Genomic DNA, 8,488 nt, shown 5'->3' on the forward strand with positions numbered 1-8,488 from the left:
AATTTTCATACTACAATCTTGTTAAGAATTTCAATTGCTGGTGTTAGTCTTAAATTTTTCACTTCAGTTTCAACCGAAGTAAGCAAACTATCTTCCCAAAACCAACGGCTATCACTACAATACAGCCACACAAGAGAAGCTAGACAATATAAATGGAAAACCAAACAGAAAGACATCAATTCAAACAAGAAGATCATTACTTACTTACCCTGAATGATTTTACACATTTAGTACTCTGGATGCACAGAGACTAGATTGAAGTCCTCATGGTATGTGTTGCAATAAATAAGTCAACAACTTTGCAATTGAATTGCATTTTTGGGTCGTCTTTTTTTAATCTTTTACCCCTAGAGGGTGGAGACCACCTACATCTATTTCAAATATAAAATTGGATATTGGTTCAGCAATTCTTATGTTTGAATAATTGAAAAGTTGGCGCGTTCTTCTTTACCATACACCTGATGCACGACAGTAGCTTCTCCTGCCAGACCATCGATGCACCATCACTTTCATTTTTCGTTTTCGTCATTCCATAGAAACCATGCCGTTATGCTCGACCGTTGCCCTAACCATCCATCATCCGCCGTCAAGATTCCCTGTGCCACCACCGCAACCAAGAACACCGATTGCAGAAACTTTGTCCTTTACGCCGATGCAACGCCTCATCACGGCGGTCATCGCGGTACCTATCTGACGACAGTGACAACGGGTTGAAAAAGGAGCGCCGGTGCGATGACTGTGATTGCATGGTTGATAGATATGAGTATGACACATTGACACATGAGTGACACTGAGGGAGATGCTGGCTTGCCCCATATGAGAGAAAACCATTTAGTTCATAGAGAATAAACGGTGGTCTTTCGCCGTTTATTTTATTGGTGAAACTAAAAAAATATAATATATTTTTTTATTTTTAGAATTTGATAAAAATTTTAAAAATATTTTTAATTTTTATTTTATTTTAATTTTATTTTAAAAATTTTTTATTTATTTTAAATATATTTTTAGTGGCTAAATTTTTAAAAAATTTAAAATTAATCTAATAATAATGTATGAAAATTATACTTGATTTATTTGTATTGATGGTTGTTCTTATAAATTTATTGTTAAATTAGTTTTAAATTTTTTGAAAAATTAGTTGTCAGGAGTATATTTGATACAAATTAAAAATTTCTGAAAAAAAATTGAAACAACATAAAATTTAAAAATATTTTTAAAATTTTTATCAAATTTTAAAGATAAAAAAATATATTTTACCTAAAAATATTTAAAAAATTATTTAATTGTGAGACATCATATTTTTCTTTTTTAAAATAAAATTTTAAAATTTAGAGGATTAAAAAAATTAAATATAAAAAGATCAGAATGAAATTCAAGAATACGGAATTCGAGCGTACAAATTTGGCTCACAGCAAATTTTCTAAAAGATGTGACGATAAAACAACACTGAAGTCTGAATGATTTTTTTTGGTGACTTGAAATCTTAATGACTTGAAAATTAATAAATATTATATTTTTTAAGTAATAAATAAATTTTTATATTTAATAAATAATTTATTTATTAAATTTAAATTTTTATAATAATATTTAAATATATAAAAAAATTAAAATAAAATATAATTTTATAAACTTTTTATTTGTTAAAAAATATGATTATTTAAAATAAAAGAATTTTAAAAAATTAATTGACAAAAAATATCAAATTTTAAAAATAAATTTTTTTTAATAATAATTACAAAAATTTATATTAAAATTTAATTTTTAAAATTATTTTTTATAATATATATTCTATATTTAGTTTTTTTATATTTTTTAAATCTATCAAAAATTTATTTATTGTTAATATTTTTTGAGATTTATTTTGTCAGTACTATAAACTTTTAAGTACCATTTAGATAATTTATTCTTTTTTTAAATATGGTTGGGACGAATTATAAAATACAAAATGGAGTGCAAAATCGAAAATTTTCATTTTTAATAACAATGGTTACAAAATGTTCATTTTTTTATAAGAAAAAAATGGAATTATATGAAAATAGAAAGGTAAAATTTATTGAGATATGTAATATGTTACATATTTAAATATTATTATCATCCAAGTTCATCTAAATAAATTTAACACTAACAAAACAATTCTCATTAAAAGAGCGTGATTGCGAGCAAAAGTGATTGTTTCTTCTTTTTTGCGATCCTCTTCCTCCTCCTCCTCTTCCTCTTCTTTCTCTTCTTTATCCTTCACGTTCTTCTTCCTCTTCTTCTTCTTTCTCCTCCTCCTCTTTCTTCGTGTTCCTTTTTGTTGGGAATAATACACCATTCCCCCTTGAGAAAACACCTTTGACAGAAAAATAAAATAGACACAATCACAACACAAGAATTTAACGTGAAAACTCCAATTACCGGAGAAAAAACCACGGCCGTTGTCAAATGACAACCAGAGAATATCACTATATGAAAATTGTTACAACACATAGACTTCTTTCTCTCACCGGCACCCCAGTACACCCACACTCTCTCAAAGCAAATATCTAACTACACCTCACAACACTCTCTAATCAAAGAGTACAGAGGAAAAGAAAAATCAGATACAAGCTTAAAGTGTTTCTGACTGGTGCGAAAACAAATGGAGAACTTAGCCTCATATTTATAGCCTAGGCCACCCACTCCATTTGCTATCCTAATCAATGTGGGACTAATTCAACCAAATCCTAACAATCTCCACCTTGATTGAAATAGTCACACATCTTCAGCTTCCATTGTCAACACCGACAATTCTTTGCTGTCATTGTCTATACCGACAATCATAGTTCAGAGAACTATCATACTCCACCATGAAAGTATACTCACTTGGAATTAGACCACTCCAAGCATTTCGCCTTGGTACAGATCGAAACCTTGCTGAAAATTCATGGTGCAACTTCCAAATTGGCTTTTCCTGGAAGTTCTTCAGCCATCGACCTAACTCCGCCACACACCTTGCATCTCAACGCCAACCAATGCCCGTGTGCAATTGTGGACCCGATTGCCACAACTCATCTTTATCCATGGCAGTGCGGTAATACCATGAGGATACTTCTTGTCTTCTAGAGAACATCATCTTCTCTCATAGAGAGAGCAACCAGAGATCTTCTCCTTCAACGCCTTGTGCAAACCTGATTGTATCAACACATCCTTGACTTGTACTTGCCACAAGCCAAAATTGATTCTTCCATCAAATTTCTCTATTTCAAGCTTCACAGCACTTGAATATCCTGACATTGTTGCAACCGTATACTGGAATAGTATAACTTAACTGTAGACCATGCACTAGGAAGGGTCCCCAGGAAAGAGTAGTGGGTCACAATAGACACACTTAAATACCAGGTCTTTCCTTAGCCAGAACCTTTCCAAACTGCACTCTCACGGTGTCACACTGCCTTCCAGCAACAACAACAGCAACCAAAGATCAACCTCAAGTCACAGGACAAAATTCTTTTCTGATGTGGAAGGTCAGACTAGGCTGCAACCACAGAGCATACTAAGAATAAATCCCACCGAACCGAAGCTCTGATACCACTTGTTGGGAATAATACATCATTCTCCCTTGAGAAAACACCTTTGACAGAAAAATAAAATAGATACAATCACAACACAAGAATTTAACGTGGAAACTCCAATTACCGGAGAAAAAACCACGGCCGTTGTCAAATGACAACCAGAGAATATCACTATGTGAAAATTGTTACAACACATAGACTTCTTTCTCTCACCGGCACCCCAGTACGCCCACACTCTCTCAAAGCAAATATCTAACTATACCTCACAACACTCTCTAATCAAAGAGTACAGAGGAAAAGAAAAATCAGATACAAGCTTAAAGTGTTTCTGACTGGTGCGAAAACAAATGGAGAACTTAGCCTCATATTTATAACCTAGGTCACCCACTCCATTTGCTATCATAAGCAATGTGGGACTAATTCAACCAAATCCTAACACTTCTTCTACATATATTTCTCCTTATCATCATATTTTTATTATTGTTGATGTTACTATAATTTTTTTTCTTTTTCTCCTTCTCTCCCTAGTGGTGAGAATGAAGAGTTTTGAATTGTGCAAAACAAGACCAAATATACCTTAATTCACTCAGAAATGAACCGAAATTATATTCAAAATAAACTGAAAATTAAATTCAGAATATAGACTTGTTTCAAAACAAGCACAAACTAAGTGTGCCTTATTTAAATCCAAAATGAATCGAAATTATTTAATGATTGCGACACATAAATACACAAATAAAATGGAGTCATGAACAAAAACACATCCAAATTCATCAAATAATTTTACAGCATTATGTGTTTCTTTTTCTTTTGTTTGATTAGATGAACAAGACAAGAAAAAGAAGAACATGATTTGCTTGCAAAAGTCATTTTTGCTTGCAAAAGTCATTTTTGCTTGCAAAAGCTATTTTTGATGGGTATACATAGTAATTTTTGTCTTTAATGAGTAGATATATCAGCGTATTTAATTTTTGTGGATAAAAATAGTAGTTTACTCTATTATTTTTGTTGTCATTATTGTTACCACTACGAGCGAGGTGAGGTGAGAAATGAAAAAGACAGAAGTGGAAGATTGAAGTGACTAAGATTGAAGGTGAGATTGTAGGAAAGATGGAGTTGACACTTAGAATGTGTTTGGAAGAAGAAAGACAGAAATTAAATTAAGTTTTTGTATTGTGTTTGATGTAAAATATATTGGATTGAGTTATGTCTCAATATTATATTTAGTTTAAGATAAATATAGAAATTGAGAAATAAATTTAAAATTTAAAATGTTAAATGAGGATATTTTTAAAAAATATATTATTAAAATTTCAGTCTCTAACCACCAAACACAAATACACAATATTAAATCCTACTCCAGTATTTAAAAATAAAGACAATATATTAATTTATATTTACATATTTATATATTTTAATATAAATTTATATTTGTCAATGAACTATATTTAAATAGCATAATTTTCTCATTTTTATTTAAAAATTTTGAATTTGAATCTCACTTCTAACTTTAAAAAAATATATATAAATTTATAATTTTATATATTTATATATTTTATATTTATTTATTTATATACTAATATATTCTATATTTTTTATTAAAGTCTATTAATATTAACAGTCTTTTGATAATAAAATTTCATCATTTATGAAAATTGCATGTGCACAAAATTATTTGTAATCATTTTAAATGCCCCTTATCATTTGGCCAGAAATTTTTTTTATGAAACGGTGTTTGGTGTTATTCCCCAAGATGAAAACATGGAGTGTTAAACTGGGAGGTGGTGAGCTCACCCTTTTCACAGACTAGGAGATACTGAGTCTTTTAATTTCTAAAATATATTTCATTATATGCGAGAATAATTTTTAATTTTTTTTTTTAATTTTGGAATTGCATCTCGCTACTAGCGAGAAGTTTTTTTTTTATATATTTTAAAAATCCATAACGTTCGCCAGCAAAAATTTTTTTTCTAATAAAAACACGATTAGAGAGAGATGACACGATATTTTTGGATATTCGTAGAGTACAAAAAATTCCCTTATCAAATTAAATTGATCAAGTCAATCTCTCATTTCATGTGAAATATTAGTAATTTAATATTATTTCAAACAAAACTTACTGTTTTACGAAAAAAAATTAAAAAATTAGTTTTTATTTTTATATAAATAAATAAGTTAACCTAAAAAAAACAAATCACAGATTTATTTATTTTTTTCTACTTCTATCTTTTTAGTTATAATTTCTCTTCAACTTTTAGAATATGAGAGTATTAGAGTTGAGAAATTTTGTTTTAAAAGTAATAAAAATTAAACGTGTGTTTATTAGTATATTTTGATGATAAAATTATACTATAAACAAATGATAATATAAAATTTATTTGTGTGAATCCAAACATTGTTTATTATTCCTTGCACGATGTCATTTGTAACACATACATATACATACATGGTAATTTTTTAAAGAGAGTAAGTAGTATTTTATACACGCAGTCGGTGTTAGTTTTCAGTAGTGTAATACAATTTCAAGTAATGAATATGATCGATGAAGTCACCATACTAGAGATGTTAATGATCTATGACAAAATCAAGCTCGTGTGTCGATGATTGAATTGTATGTTAAATTCGAATAATTGACTATTAGTCACGAGATCGGAAGTTTGATATTGAGCAACTTTGTTAGCACAGGAAGAAGAAAGATCGGAAAAGTGGGGTATAGGTTGCTAGCAAGTTGGGTAATGAAGTTTTCTGATATCGACTATTTCGACTCCAGGACGATGAGTATGTGCGACTCATGTTCGACATCCATGAAAGAAACATGGCAGAACAAGTGATGGAGCTTTCCTCCGAAGTTGGTGATGTTAGCGGTGATGGTTCTGTACACTCGATATTTGTGCAGGATGACCCACCGCTCGCACCACCACCAATTCATGTTGCTAGTCCAGTGGATGACATAATGACCTTACCCCACAGCAGATGGAACGTGTGGGTCTCCAGACGCCATTGCTCCACGAATGTCGTAATCAGAGAGTTGTCGAATACGAAATTCTTGAAAGACACCGTGTTGCCGAATCCAGCCTTCCTCAGATACGGGACGATAGCGTCGGGTGGAGAAAGCGTGTGACTCACTCGCGATGGCAGAAGTAGGCGAGACCTCTGACAAAGAAAAATATTTCACAATTATTAAAAATTAAAAATTTGTATAGGTCCATCAACATATCAAGTTGTCTTGACTATTCTATACATTTGCTTAACAGAATTTTAAATCTATGTACTAACTGAATTTATGCCGACACGGCATTTTCTGTTAATATATACTTTCTTAACTAATACACATATTCTCATTGCGTTATGTGAAATTAAAACATTCAATAAAGTAATTAATAATCTAACTATCAAACTTTGACTTAACTTAATAATCTAATTATCAAACTTGGATGGTTACTAACTAAATTAATAAATTAAGAAACTTGTGACTAATAAACTAGGCTCAACGATTGAAAAACATCTACCATAGCATTTAAACTCTAAATTAATAATTATGTTACTAACAACTTAATTATCAAAAAATGATAACCACATTTCTAGAATTACTAACTTCTATGACTGACATATTCCTAATGATACAAAATCTATTTTAGTTCTTGGTCAGTAGTACATATATGAGATTACATAAAACTCAAGATAATAGAACTAACCGCAAAGTTGGTTGCTCCGGCGTAGTGCCATGTCGCATTCAACCGGTTGTTGTCTCAATCACGTGCATCTACGCGGGCCATCTTCGTATTATTCGATAATATGGCAGAAAGGGATAAAAGAGAGGAAAAAGTGGTCGAAAGGTTCCAACTGAGACCCAAAATCTCGTTGTAAACGACATCTATATATAGTCGTCCCCAACCTTACGGTGCAAACGAGATAAACTTGCACGTATCTTCTCTCTTTAAACGAGATACACACGTGTCACGTACATATGCCTTATCTCGTTTACATTAGTTGGGGGACGGATTTCCGTAATAATTTTTATAATTATTTATTTCAGTAATTAATACTCTTATTTAATTTATTTAAATAAATCCATATACTTCTTTATTTAAGAGGAAAAAATAACAACACTAACTGGAAAGTCAATCACTCCCGTGATATACCACATCACTTTCAGGCGGTTAATATCGTCATCTCATGCATCTGTATGCGCTATAATATCCACGTACCTCAATAATATCAAAATAAAAATGTCCAAGAGTAAGAAAAGAGGTGTAAAAAGGCTTGAAAGTGACACTTTGAGGCGTTCGCCAATGAATTTTATCTCGTTTACACTGTAAAAGAGATATTCTCAGTCTCAAATCATTTACGGTATAAACAAAATATATAAGAAAACAAAAATTCGTATTCTGCAAATTACTTATTTTGATAAATAAAATAATAAAATTATTTATTTAAAAAAATCTTTAAATTCTTACAGTTTAAAATATTAGTTAAAATTTTATACAGATAAAATATATAAGTATGAGATTTAAAAATGAAATATTATTGAAAATATTTTTTTTATTATTAGACTTAATTACAAACTTTTAAATATAAAATCTAAAAAATAAATTTACCAAAACTATTTAAACTTTTTTTTCTGTCAAAAAAGTATAAACAAACAACTAAAAAGATGAAATAACTAGTTATTATTATTATTATTATTATTATTATTATTATTATTATTATTATTATTATTATTATTATTATTATTGATTTTTTTTAAATTATCATTTTCATTTAAAAAAACACAACTCACCCAACTCAAAATTTGGTCCATGGATTCGGATTCTCCATATAATGTTTTTTCACCGTAGACACATTTTCTAAGATTGAGAATGAATCTTTTTAATTTTTTTTTAACAATTGAAAAAGTAAATTGTAATCTTTTAACATTAATTTTGTAAGTAAAACCAAAAGATAACATAAAAAAA

This window comes from Arachis hypogaea, chromosome 9 (genome assembly GCF_003086295.3).
Source record: "Arachis hypogaea cultivar Tifrunner chromosome 9, arahy.Tifrunner.gnm2.J5K5, whole genome shotgun sequence".
Classification (NCBI taxonomy): domain Eukaryota; kingdom Viridiplantae; phylum Streptophyta; class Magnoliopsida; order Fabales; family Fabaceae; genus Arachis; species Arachis hypogaea.